The sequence below is a fragment of the Equus przewalskii genome, chromosome 15, assembly GCF_037783145.1.
Source record: "Equus przewalskii isolate Varuska chromosome 15, EquPr2, whole genome shotgun sequence".
Taxonomy (NCBI): domain Eukaryota; kingdom Metazoa; phylum Chordata; class Mammalia; order Perissodactyla; family Equidae; genus Equus; species Equus przewalskii.
Genome location: NC_091845.1, coordinates 24,189,553 through 24,204,199, shown reverse-complemented (window position 1 = coordinate 24,204,199; position 14,647 = coordinate 24,189,553).

The following is a 14,647-nucleotide window of genomic DNA, read 5'->3' as shown; positions in this document are numbered from 1 at the left end:
ATTTCTGATCTGTACACTTTCCTGCATGCATGTTCAGCTGGAATAAAAGTTTCAAAAATGATGCCAAGAGGAATTCTTGGGCAGTAAGATTATAGACCATTTGTTTTCTTTCTATTTCCCTGTATTAAAATAAGCTAATAAATGTTATGAAATAAATGTATGAAAATAAACTCCATTTTGATATAATTCTTTCCAAATGTATGTTTCAAATACATCTGTTTATGCAATGTTGTGGTTGATGGAGTTAGAAAAAACTCAGTACATGTGCGCACAAAGTTTCCTTCGCACGTGTAGGAGCTTTCCTCTGAGGAAGCCTAGGAGACAGCCTTGCCAGTTTAGTCTGGTCTCAGATGTCCTGGCACGGAGACATAGCAGAGCCCTCTACCCACGTGCCCAGGTTTTCAATAATCAATGCAAAAGCTCCTGTGTTCTTTAATGAGAGGCTGCTCAGCAGCCAGCTGGCCCAGCATCCACACTCTGAATCAGGCAAACTCATCTCTCCCTTCCCAGCAAGGGAACCTCAATCGCTACCTGTCTGCAGGAATCCACCAGTTCAGATTACCTGTTTACCAGCGAACATTTGATGGGCTTGCAGATATCCTGGCAGATAAGTTTCCAAATGACTCTGCCTACCATGCCCTCTATTTGGGAGAGCTACAGTATACCCCTGCAGCTGGCGAACAAGGGCCCTGCATTTCCTCTCAGCTTCTGATAAGGGTGAGGAACACTGAAGACCCAGGTAGGGTTACAAGGGAATCGTGTGCTTGACAAACTTCACACTGCCACCTGTTTTTTTGCATTCATGGTATTATCAATTGTGCTGAATGTACGGGTCACAACTTTAATCTTGTTCCACTCAGATGGCAGATAAAGTTTGTGTGAAACCAGCAAGCGCTTTTTCTATCACCCCAAAGAAAGGAATATTAGGGGGGCTAAATACTTTGCTTTTGGAATTTTCCAGTATGTTATCCTTTTCTTTTAAAAAACAACTGATTAAATTCTCACAATGTGTTCTTGTTGATGGCAACAGGCATTCCAAAGTGGATTTGTAGATTTACTTATCTTAAAACCTAGGGCAAGAGAGGCAAAATAAATCTAGAATTTAAAAAAGAATATGATGTTTCCTGGCATGATTTCCTAATTTTCACTTGAAAATGATGTGGAAAATGGACTCTATTTCAATAATAAGAAGAAGTAATAGTAGTTACTCTAACAATAGTAATTTTCGCAGTTGTCATTTGGCTAACATCTACTATGCAGCTGCTTTGGTATGCATTAGGGCATTTAATTTCCACTACACATCATTCTTACTATATAAGAGAGGCAATAAGCCCTGAGACATTCGATCACCTGCCCAATGCCACTCACACAGGTGGTGTGTAAGTAGCAGGGTGGGACTTGACCTCAGATCTTGTTTACTCGGAATGCCTGCTTGCTTTCTTCATATGTTATACCGATACTTTGTCATTGCCCTTGTCACGGTTGGAAGATTTGTAGCTAAACAATCTGGGGCTAACAGTTGACTTATTAGGTACATACTTGTGGGACACATAGGAACTGACTACTTCATGACCAGCTCCAGGAGGGTGACAGCTTAGGAGACAAAATCTTTTAACTCTAGTTCAAGGAGTCTTGGTGGGTCTTTGTGACCATTACATCATTTTAGATTCTCATCGGCAGAAAGAGACTGGAGAAGGTGAGTCAGGTGGTCTTTGTGTTGATGGTGGTGGGGTGATTTTCTAGAATATAGATCTCTTGGCTAAGATCAGAAGAGCCGGTTGATGCCATGTCAGAGAAGCTTGGGAAACCCTATGGTGAGGGAATTCCTTTTTTGGAAGATTTGGAATGTGGTGATGGTGGTGGGAGCCTACTTTATTTACTTCTTAAATATCCAATCTAAAAACACACAGTCCTAGGTCACACTGTTTCTCCCATGGACTAAATTTTTACATACACAAGAGCCGGATATCTAAAGTGAATAAAAGTGTGTTAATCGAGAAATGGTATATTTTTAGGGTTGTGGTTGTTTTTGATAGAGGTTGGCTTTCTAAGATGCCAGCAAACGAAAAGGAGAAATGGGAAAACAAATACTCTTTCCACTGAATCAATTCTTGGGGAGTGGGGCCTGTGTGTGTACATATTTTACAGTATTTTCATCTTCGCTTGGCTTGGCATCCAACCCAGCGGCGGTACGAACTTTAAGGTCAAGTGGTAATTTGGTTCCAGAAGTTGCCATAGGGATACTGCTGCCCACAGAAAGACGACAGTTTTGAACAGTGGATTCCCCAATGCAAGAGGTCATATGAGGCGGACTTTACAAAGTTTACATAACAAAGAGCAATTCTGTTAACTAAAATGATTAATTCCCGTCAGTACACATCAAACAGAACTGTTACAAAACATTATTGTCTGGGTTCACATTGCATAGTAAGGGTTTTTCACAAGTTCCATTTCCAATAACTCTTTTGACAAAGCCAGAGCTTTTTTTTTTTTTTTTTTTTTGCGGGGGTGGTGGTGAGCAGACATTAATTTCCAGAGGAATCTATGAATGGGGACTGAGCAGGCTGCCGCCTTAAGTGTGAGAGATGTCGCACTGATGTTGTGGCAGGAAAAAGACAACAGCCCTTCTGAGGAATGGAGGGCTTCCAGAGACCAGGGATTGATGAAAAATGTCCTGGCAGTACAAAGCCTGGATTGTCCTTTTCCTCAGAGACAATGGGGTATTTAAAGGGCTCAGAGCATCAAAATTCTAACTTACTCCTTTAAGACATTTTCAAACTTTATGTCTCACAGCTGATGGTAAAAGGGAGTAGAAAAAGCATGTTTTATGAACTCTCTTGCAATGAAGTAGGCAGCCTAATTTTGAAGATGCTATTTGCCTGCAAGTATGGTTGCTCTTGAAAAGCTTAACAATTTAATGAGCCCGTTTTCTGCTTCTGTAAAAAGTAGTGACAAGAATATGGAAACAGCAATGAACTCCCAAACTGAAAGGTCTGAATTTGAATGCTAGTTCGGCCAGTTATCTGGGTCATCTTAAAGACGACACTTCAACTCTCCTCATTTCTAAAGAATAATAACTATCCCTGAGCCTTTTTCTCAGGGTTGCTGTGAAAATCAAAAGCAATAATGTGTGCAAAGGTAGTTTGTGACAAAGACTGTCAGAAATAGAAATGATCAGGGGCAGGTCTGGTGGCACAGCAGTTAAGTGCGCACGTTCTGCTTCTCTGTGGCCCGGGGTTTGCCAGTTCGGATCCGGGGTGTGGACATGGCACTGCTTGGCAAGCCATGCTGTGGTAGGCGTTCCATATAGAAAGTAGAGGAAGATGGGCATGGATGTTAGCTCAGGGCCTGTCTTCCTCAGCAAAAAGAGGATTGGCAGCAGATGTTAGCTCAGGGCTAATCTTCCTCAAAAAAAAAAGAAGAAATAGAAATGATCATTAGCACTAATATTTCCATATGGACAATTCTCCGCCTTAGAAGAAGATTTTGGGGAGAAGAGTTTCAACAGCGAGCTTAGGACATTCTCCTTTGGTTAATCCCCTCCTTAGGCCACTGAATCTCTTCAGCTTCCTGGTTGTTTGGTTAAATTATCTGCTCCAAAGTGACAGCAATATTAGCAACAATAGTGAATCTTAGGGTGGGGGGACTTGTAATCTCTAACTTGATCCTTAAATTATCCTCATTTTCCAGAGCAAGTACATCACACAAGAATATGCTTTCTTTTTTCTTCCTCTTTGGCCAACTTAGCAAAAGTCAATTGTCAAGATCACTGTAACTTTCTACACAAAAATGAGCTGCACTGGCCTTAGCACCAAGGACCTAAGACCTCAGTTGCAAAAATAAAATGCTAAAGCTGGAAGAAAAATGCCATGCTAACATTTAAATCTGCAGTTTTCTTTAGATGCCAGGATACACACAGCCAGCGACATGGCAACCAAAACAAATGGCACATTAAATTGGGTCATGTATTCCATATAAGTTGTATGAATTTACAGAGCTTTGTCGGGGGAGAGAAGCCTACACTAATGTGGAGGGGGTGCTAACAGTTCTGAGTGCTACCTGTGCATTGTTTTCTTTCTCTTTCTCTTTCTCTGGCCAGTCATCTTCAAAAATCAGGTGAAAACACCGCACCAGAACTGTAAACTTATTTCTGGCAGAAATGCACCATCCTCGCATGGACTATAAGTGGGAAAGTAGAGTTTTCTATTTAAGATTTCTAGAATGGATTATGGCTGATGCCTGGGAAAGGTTAAAAAACTGGTTCGCTGTCTTTTCTCCAGCAGAAATGTTGGTCAGCATCAGGAAGGGACATTGCCTCGAAGGACCAATGAGATCCTCCCTTTCTGAGAAGCTCTGCAGGCCCTTAAGCCGGTCTCCCGTAGGAGGTTATGCAGCACACGCCGATGTTCAGGAAAGGGAGTATAAGACAACATTTTGTTTGAGAAGCTTCCAGATCCCTAGGAATGACTTGTGGGATGAGAGGTTGATTGAGATTCTAAAAAGTGGTAGATATTTTCACCCAGTGTGGGAGGGCTAGCTTCCAACCTGGGTAACGGCTGAGCATGGGAATGGTGGAAGTTTGCTGTGAGCAGTCAGCTTTATGGCACGCCCCTATAACGTCCAGACTAGGATCCACCTGATACCGCCCGCTGGGGCTTGACTCACCAGTGTTCCTCCTTGTGGTGATTTCTGGAGCTACTAGGAGATAGGAAATGGGGTGCAGAGTTGGGGGGTTAAGAACTTGTGGTCTGGACATGAGTACTGGTGCCTTCCAAACTGAAGATGGGGGTGGTGACGTTCCACTTACGCGCCTGTTCCAAATAGTACCTATGGCCTTCTCTAACTTTTAGTTCTTTGAGACAACTCTTACACTGGCTGCTTTGAAATTCTCCTGCTTTGAAATTCTTACCTGAATTCTCCAACCCCCCCGCCCCCTCAAATAATATCTTTCACTGGTCACATCTCTCTCTGGGGTAAGTGGAGATGAAGTGACCCACAGCCTGATTGATTATGGTGTGATGTCTGCATCAGGTGTCATGCCAGCTGAGCAGCTTCACAAGTGTTTTCGTGAAACTAAGTTATAACCTCCCCAAACTTAACTTCTTTGTTTCTTTTAATGCAGTCTTACTCACCAATGTATTTTAAATGGTTCTTGAGTGTAGTTTAAACGACTGTGGATTATAGCTATGCAAAGAGCACCTATCTCATGTTTATTTAACCACAGAAGCAGATACCTTTGAAAATGGAATCAGTTATCAAATATGTCATTTATGGACCAATTCCTCCAAGGACTCGTTCTGTTTGACCTTAAGCTACGTCGGCCAATATTTCTAAGAGTTGTTCTAAGCAGCACCAAGCCCTTAGTGGATGAAAGATAAAGCAGGGGTGTGGTCTATGATCTTGATTACAACATGTTTTGATGTGATGATATGGATTTGCCTTGACTGACATTTGTTTGACCTCTGCCACAGATCTTGTTTTAAATCAGAAGAAAATCATACACATGGGGGAAAACATCCCGTGAGTTTAAGTCAACACATTGGGAACCCAGACTATCGTAGATTTTTTTTGAAATCAAATAGTAGTGTCACATGTAGCAAACATGTAATATCAGGGCCATTATGAATATATATTATATATTCATTTAAATCAAGCCCAAATGATTACTAAGCATCTACTATGTGAAGGAGAAATCTAAGAACTTTGTTAACATTTCTTATTCCATACACTACAACTTTAGCAAGTTCCAATCAATATTTGTTTTCCTTTCATTAAACATTGAAAGTTCTTTCAGTATGCCGTACAATCACAGCTAAGTATTTGCCCTTCTCCAGGTTTAACAAAATATTTCAGACACAGACTATCAAAGAATGAGGACTATACAAATGTCTCCTTCTGATAGTGGGACTCAGTGGCGACTTTAGTGGCTCCAAGTCCAGGGAAAGTTTCCACTGCCTCCCAACTGCCCTCCCACGTGACTGCAGGAGCTTGGAGAAGCTCCAAAGACTGAGACCAAGGTGGCTGTCCTTGCCCTTCTAGCATGAGTCCTCAGAGGCCTTTGTGCCAGCATCGAAGGGAAGAGGCTTTGTGACCGTCTACTCTCCATTGTCCTCTAGGCCAACCCCTTTGTGTTACAGATGAGGAAACTGAGACCCAGAAAGAAGTGACTGGTGCAAGGTCACGTTGTTAATATATCGCTGTGCAAGGACTGGAGGTCCAGTCCTGGGACTCCCATCTCTATGCTCTTTTCTTTCCATTAATGTAAATCATCTTTATCTCCCAGATTTCTGAATGAACTATATCCTCTCTCACCTCCGAGCTTTCAAATACAAGCTGTTTTCTCTATCTGCAATTCCACCATCTCCCAATCTGCTCTTGGACTCTCACATTTGACAAGTGACTGACTTATTCTTAAGAGCTTAGCTAAATTGTCCCTTCCTCTGGAATGCCCTTCCTGACCCCCTGAGACTGAGTTAGGTGCCCCTCCTATGTGTTCTCCTGCCATCTGTACTGAAGCCACTTCCAGCATTTCTCACCCTAGAGTGTCATCAAGATCTCCAGCACACTGCAGGCTCAGTGAGGATGGGGACCTGTGTCAAGCTTTGGTTGCAACCCTGATGTTAACACAGTGCCTGGAACCCACTAACTGTATTTTGAATGCATAAGTGAATGAATGAGCAAGTATTCTCTCTTAACAGAGTGAGGGCTGAAGGAAGAATGCTAGTGATGGATCGGGATCCAGTTTGGACAGGTGGAGAACTGGTGGAAAAGGAGATGGCTCTGTGAAGTCTAGACTCCACCCGAGCCTTTCTCTGTGGTTACTCTCCTTTGAACCTTAGGGTGTCTACTCTTCAAATTCGAATGATTTGGAATTTCTAGAGAGGCTTGCAACAAAGCTAAAATTTAGGGAGGAAATGCCTAAGAGGACTCTGCACACCATTTCCCTCTGGGCCTGCTAGAGAAGTCTTCCCAGAATGGGCCCATCAATGGTCTTCTCAGAGGCTCTTCTAGGATTGGCTGGGAGTTGGGCCTTTTATCTACAGGTCTGCCTGGTTGCTGCCTACCTTTTTGTTATTTCCTGCAAGTAGCTGTCAAGGGTGGGTTCTTGTTCCAACGGATTGCCATGGTGCAGTTCACATGGGAAAGGAGAGAGAAGGATATTCTTGTACTAACATAGATAAGGTGCCCACGGAGTTCCAAGGGCAAGAAGCTTAGAGTCTTAGCAGAGGTATGGGCTTTCTAGGGTGCCTCTTGGGGCCAGCTGACCAGCATTGCAGTCCCAAGCAGCTTTTCTGGGAGAATTCTAGCCTTGGGGATGGAGATTGGGTGTTTCCTGCTGTGTCTTGAGCAGGTGCCTTGTTCTGGAAATCAATGACTCTGGGCTTGGCTATCTCCAGACTCTCGCCCCAGTGGTGGACTTTTTAGCATTGGCCTTTTTTTTTTTTTTTTTGAGGAAGATTAGCCCTGAGCTAACTACTGCCAATCCTCCTCTTTTTGCTGAGGAAGACTAGCCCTGAGCTAACATCTGTGCCCATCTTCCTCTACTTTACACGTGGGACGCCTACCACAGCATGGTGTGCCAAGCAGTGCCATGTCTGCATGCTGGATCCGAACCGGCGAACCCCGGGCCACCGAGAAGCAGAACGTGTGCACTTAACCGCTGTGCCACCGGGCCGGCCCCAGCATTGGCTTTTTGATATGGCATGATAGTCCTCCTCAAAGCCCAGAGCCCGGCTTGAAATTCCAGAGCGAAGGCAGGATTTGCTGAAATAGGAGTGTTACTTCATACTATCGTACATGTGACTCAACCTCTGACCCTCACCTGCGCACCCTCAGGACCTCCAGTTTCCCCACAAGTGTTTGAGGGGACACTTTCACCCTCATGGTATCTAAGTCGCTTCAAGCACTAGTCTTTCCTTGCCTGAGCAGGGAGCTTTTGGCGGGTGGTGGCTGTCGTATCTCTAGGGCCTGTGAAGAGTCAGGCCTGCTCTTCTGGGAACCATGCTCTCACCCTGTTCTGCCACAGAGCTCTCTACTGAAGAGCCACACTGAGCCCTCCGTGTACCAGACTTGTGCAAGACCAGGGGGAAGGAGAGAAGAATGACTTTCTTTCAGTTGTGATGCTCCGTTAGCATTTGGGAGACCACAAGAAGGGATTCTTAATGACTAATTTGACCCAAAATTTAGAGAAATAACACTGGCAGTATTTCTTCACAGGCCCTCTCTCTAAGACCTGGATAAGCACTCAGAGGGCTCCTTGAGGAATGTCACTGGAGTAGTGGTCAACATGTCCTCCTTGAAATCTTTTTGTTCCTCTGATGGCTGGGTCTCTTATTCAGTTTATGCCACTTTCCTTTTTACTTTGAGATGAGTCCTCTTGGATGTAGCTAAGAAAGCCCAGATTCAAAGAAAATGTGGGGCTCCTTCTTGAGTTTGTCAGACAGGCCCCACCATATTTACATCCCAACAATGGACATGGTCATGACCTAGACTCAAGACGGAGTCCAGTTGCATAAAGACTTTGGAACTCTTGGCATCTCTGTGGTCATTTTTCTACTCTGGATTATATTTCTTCTTTGTCCTGTTCTTCTGATAAATACTTATTCTGCACAGTGGTTTCCTTTAGTGACTGATAGATTGGAACGAGCTTCTTTGGCCACAGGCCTCTGTTGGGTGCCCACACACTGAATTCTATGGGTCTTTGGAGAAGAGCTTGACATTGCTTCTGCCCTAGAGAACAAGGCTGAGTGTTTGGAACATGGCCATAAGTTTTAGGAGGCTTGCTGGTCTTAGAATGAGAGGATGAGGAAGGGAATAGGTATAATTTTGATGGGTCAACCACAGAGATGCTCAGCACTAAGGCGCCTGTAAGTGTGGTCATTATTGAGCTTTCTCCCTCATTCACTCTTGCAACAAGTATTAATCAAGTGTCCACTATGTGCCATTATGGACTGCATTATGTTCTAGACACCAGGGATGGTGGTGAATAAGATGGGCTGACAAAAACCGGAAACCCCATGGGGTATGAGTGGGGGAAGGTCTTGCCGTTGCACCTCAGAGCAGCTCAGGCATTTAAGAAGGAGCATTATTTTACGTTGAAATGTTGAAAGACCACCAATGTGTAGGACCTCACAAATCAGCCTTTCCAGAAGCGCAAATATGGGGCCTTGGAAAGTATTTCCCCAGGTGACCACACATAACAGGAAACACATTAGACAGAAATCTCTGATTTATGAGACAGATGAGATAACATCTTTTAGGAAAGGAGACTGGGAAATCACCTTTGTTGGGGATCCTTAAAGAGAGACTAGATACTGGTCTGGAACTACCGTGCTGACATCTCGTTCGCTTCTGGCAGGCTGCGTTGTTGATAAGCAGAGTATGGGCTCTGAGCCTGCCTTCTGGCAGGGGCAATGGGGGTGCTCTTAAGTTTCCTGCCCCTGATGTCCAATGACTTGGCTTTAAAGATGAGGGTCAAGGGTAAATTTATCCAACTGACAGGTACAGACATTAAATTTAACCCTACAGCACTGACATGTCAATAGAGGCATTCAGGATTGCTTATTGCAACCTCCAAGTGTGCCTGCTCTGAGGAACGGCTCAAGAACTGCTAGGAGAGACTAGAGTCGGGGCAGAGAAGGGCTTGGGGACAAATAAGCTTGAAAAATGCATTACTGATCAAAGTCAACCAAGTTTCTTTCCCGTAGGACTCCTCAGCGTCTTTAATACGAACATGTACTTTGTGAAGCACTGGGGTCGGGGACAGGAGTGGGAGCCTGGAGCAATTGCACACATATTTGGAAAAATCGAACCCTTCCGCAGAGGCGGATCACATGGGGCCAGTGTTCTTGGAAGATGCTTTGGAAAACACTGGCTAAGGACTGCGTTGTCATCAGGCTTGAGCTATAATTTAGAGCAAAATTAAGGCTGATATTTGTCTTTTTCTCCTTTTACTGAGACCTGAATTTTTATTTGAAGAAACTTCTTTTCTTTAGCACTTTAATATTTTTGAAACTGTCGCGCTACCCATTAGAGAAAATCTCAAGTAAAGCCAAAGAGAAATTAAAAAAATAAAATAAAATTAACAACAACAGCAACGCCCTTAGTTTCTTGTATTTCAAAAATACATGTTCTTATTAGGCTTAACAAGGGTCACAAAAACCCTTACTTTTTCAATGATGTAGTTGATTTTTTCTTTTTAGAAATAGTTACCATTTGCATTGTGGGGATTTTTTTTTTAAGTTAGCTAGACATAAAGATCCCTCTTTCTGTCCATGTGTCTTGATAGCTATTTATCCCTCTCTCTCTCTGTGTCTATCAATCAATGACGTTTATATAATCCATAAGGTAAAGTACGTAACCCTGAAAAAGAATTAGCAATCAAATATAATCTTTGTGGAGACATGTAGAGACTTGAAATTGTTTAAAAAATTTTAAAAAGGAGGAATATACTGTACAAAGCGATCAATTAAAAACATAAATGTGGTTTTATGATATTTAAAGCATACTTATTAATATATTATTTAATATAAATAGTATTTTATAAATAAAAATATAAATATAAAAATATATTAAAAATTATATTTAACGAAAATATATAAAATTTATATTTATTATAAATATAAAATTTATACTTTTATAAAATATAAATATAAAATTAAAATATAAAATATTACTAAAGATTTGGTAGGACTGCAGCAATTCCAAAGCCATCTGGAGTGGTGGGTAAAGACGTCATTTCCAGGACCCCAGTCCCAGAGATTCTGATTCAGTGGGTCTGGGGTGAGGCCTGGAAACCTACATCTTTAATCAGCTCCCCAGGTGTTTCAGATGTAAGGATGAAGCTACAGGGGGTATGGGAAATATCTAAGGCTTCAGTTAGGTTGCACCCAACTACATGTGAATTTAAAGTGGCCAATATCATTTTGAAAAAACATTTAAAAATATGCTTTATTATAAAATGTTTCTAGGCAGCTTGGGTTTTTCAATAGGCACTACAGAATAAGCAGATGTGGTGGAATAAACAGTCTGACCATGTGGTTCTCTATTATTCTCCTTTGATGACAGTTGATGTGTTTCTTGTGTCCCAAGTTTATCTGCTTAGGGAGGAAAAGAGATTGGTCAATATTTCCAACTTCAGGAACATTTTAAATCTGCTTCATGTGTTGAGTTTTATGATATGAGTTTATGATAATGTTACAAAGCATTTTCCTCCATAAACACAGTTAATAAAACAGATTAGATTGGCCCTTCGGACAGATTAGATAGGTTTTCGTCTTAGCCTTTGATGAAATGCAGCAAAAGCACAAGGGAGGGAGATTTTAAATGTCACCCTAATAAAAGGTTCTGGGATTAGCCTCTAACTCTGCCAGCAGCCCTGAGAAAGTTAACGAGCTGCTGGGGCATTACCAGCTATCAATAGCAGTAACTCTTGTGCACAATGACAAGCAAAGAGCAGTCCCTTTTCTCCCGGAATAAGGATGGTCATTGCTGCCTTGCACAAAGGCATCATGCCATCAACCAAAAAAGGAGATACTCGCATGAACTCAGATTATTCACCACCCTGAGTGAACCCTAGGTTTCCCTAATTAAAAAAAAGTTATGCAAGCAACTTCTTTCTATCCAATGTTATACATCTTTGCTTTTCTCTCCACTTGATAATAACGAGAAGAAAAGGGGAGCAGAAGCATAGAAGAGCTTAGTACATTGAAAGTGGAAAAAAAAAAAAGATTTTAATGCCAATGCTCCCCACGTGAAATGAGTGAACAGGCTGATTAGCAACTCCGTCTCATGTCTCATTCACACAGCCTGGCAAAATATTTTGACAGCATGATAAGTGAGGAAAGATTTGTGCTTTCCCAGCATTATCATTTTCCTTCTCCAATACTGTAATTTTTGTGGCAATTGTTCAAATAACCAATCTACTTTGGAAATTACTTTTTTTTCCTTTTGCCTTAGAGAATTGCTATCTCAGATTATTTTAATCAACGCTTCAGCTGTAGTCTCAGGATATGGAAACAACCACTTTGTCATAGGAAATTTAAGTCTGAACAAGCAGAAAAAATTGGTTAAGGGTCTGAAGACATATTTAAATTTCCATGGACTGACTGGCTGCATTATTTGAATGTTTTAACCATTGTTTTATATATTCTTTCAATTAAAATTTTATTTTGAGATAAATGAGAATTCACATCTGGCTGTAAGCAATAATACAAGAACAGTTCTGTATACCTGTTATCTGATTTCCCCCAATGTTAACATTTGCAAAATTCTAGTATAATGTCACAAGCAGGACGACGACACAGTTACCACCCACCAATGGTACTCATATTTCTCCAGCTTCACTTGGACTTGTTTTTTCTCTATGTGTGTATTTAGTTCTATACAATTTTATCGCCTGCGTAGGTTTGTGGCTCCACCACCACAGTCAAGATAAATGAACAGTTCCTTCACCACGAGGATCTGTTGAGTTGCCCTTTTATAACTACACTCATCTTCCTTCCGCGGTTCCTAATCCCCGTGAAAACCACTAATATGTTCTCAGTTTTTAATGTTTTGTCATTTCAGAAATTTGATATAAATGAACTCATCATGGTGCAATATTTGGGGATTGATTTTTTTTCCACTTAGCATAACTCCCTTGAGATTCATCAATTGCTGCCATATCAATAGTTTGTTTCTGTTTATTGCTGAGTAGCATTCTCTGGTATGTATGTACCACTAGTTGTTTCACCATCCACCTGGTGAAGGACATCTAGGTTGTTTCCAGTTGGGGCCTATTACGAATCAAGTTGCCATGAGTATTCATGTATGAGTTTTTGTATGAAAATAAGTATCTCAGTTCACTGGGCTTCCATAACAAAGTACTATGCACCAGGTAGCTTATAAACAACAGAAATTCATTTCTCAGTTTTGGAGGCTGGAGGTCAGAGGTCAGGGTGCCTGCATAGTCAGGTTGTGGCAGAGCCCTCATGACCTCATCTAATCCTCATTACCTCCCAAAGACCCTGCCTCCTAATACCATCACACTGGGGAGTATGCTTCAAACAGTCAGTCCATAACAATTTTTCCATTTCTCTGGGAAAAATGCTTGAGAATTCAATTTGTGGGCCACATGGTAACTGCATGTTTGGTTATATAGGAAACTGCCAAATTATTTACCTGAGTGAGTGGTACATTCCCATGGCCAACGTGTCCGTGATCCAGTTTCTTCTCACACTCCCCAGCATCTGACATTGTCACTATTTTTCATTTCAACCACTCTGACAGGTGTTTGGTGATACCCTGTTGTGATTTTAATTTGCATGTCTCTAACGGCTGATGACGTTGAACATCTTTTCATGTTCTATCTGTATATCCTATTTTGTGAACTATCTATATCTTTACCCATTTTCTAATTGGCTTGTTTCATTTTTGCTGTTGAGTTCTGAGAGATCTCGTATATTCTAGACATTAGTCCTTTGTTAGACACTCCCAGTCTGCAGCTTGTCTTTTTATCCACTTTTCATGGGCTTCTGCAAAGCAAAAGTTTGCCCTATATTTTAAAGGTGTCTTTCCGAGGAATTAAAATAATTATTATGCTTATTTTTTTCTTGTACTAACTAACCTTTATTGCTGTTCCAAGTGCACTTTGCTTCTCTTTTTGATCTGTAACCATAGAACAGAGAGAATTGTTTTTCCAGGGAGATTATTAGGGAAATAGTTTTAGAAGAAAATGAGACTATTTGGGGGTGAATTTAACTGTCTCAGCTTTAGCAGAGTTAATAATGAGTGTTCTTCTAATACAGAAAAAGAAAATGGACATAATTTTAGCAGAGGAAAGCATGCTAGTGTCCGAGACTTTGGGGTGCTGGTGGATGTTGCCTGTATAAAGAGAAGAAAATGCATCACAGGAACGATTCAAGTTCATTGGGGTGTTTAGAGACAGAAGAAATCTGCTAGCGGGCAAACAACTGGTAGAGGCCTGGTTATCTGGAAGCTGATGAGTCCAGAGCCTCGGATTCATCACAGCCATTACTTCCAAAGGAAAATTGGTTCCAACAAAGCAGGAAAAGAAGCCAGTCCCTGCCGAAGCATATAAACCGCTCCGGATTTGGGGGTGTATGCTAACCTATTCAAGTTTGGATTTCAATTTCCTGTCTCCTAATTCAAGTTCAAGATCGTTAAAGGATATCTTATTAGATTAAGGGCTGGAAAACAAATTTGTGATATAATATAATCCTTACCATGCATTCTATGAAAACGTAAACACATATATGCTTATACATGGCATATCTAGATGATTTTAATACTTCAGAGCTGCATTAGTAATAGAAATTATGTAAAATATGTAAAGGTTATTCTAACATAATTTTCTCACTACTTAGAAAGCTGTTTAGAAGAGAGAGTGTCTGTCTTCTAGCCACAAGCTGCACCTTTCCATTCTTTCTCAGTGTAAAGACTGACCTCTAGTGTTCTATTCTTTTAAGGATTAGCAGACTAAGCCTGGTTGTGAGTAGATATTTGGATACAAATTGCTTCAGAGACCAGCTCCACGAATATTTGTCACACACCTACCGCATGCTGATCCCTGGTGATGAAAATCTGCCTTGTGCTAGAGCTGCTTCAAACAGTGCCAGGTATTTCAAATGACTCCTGTGAGACACGC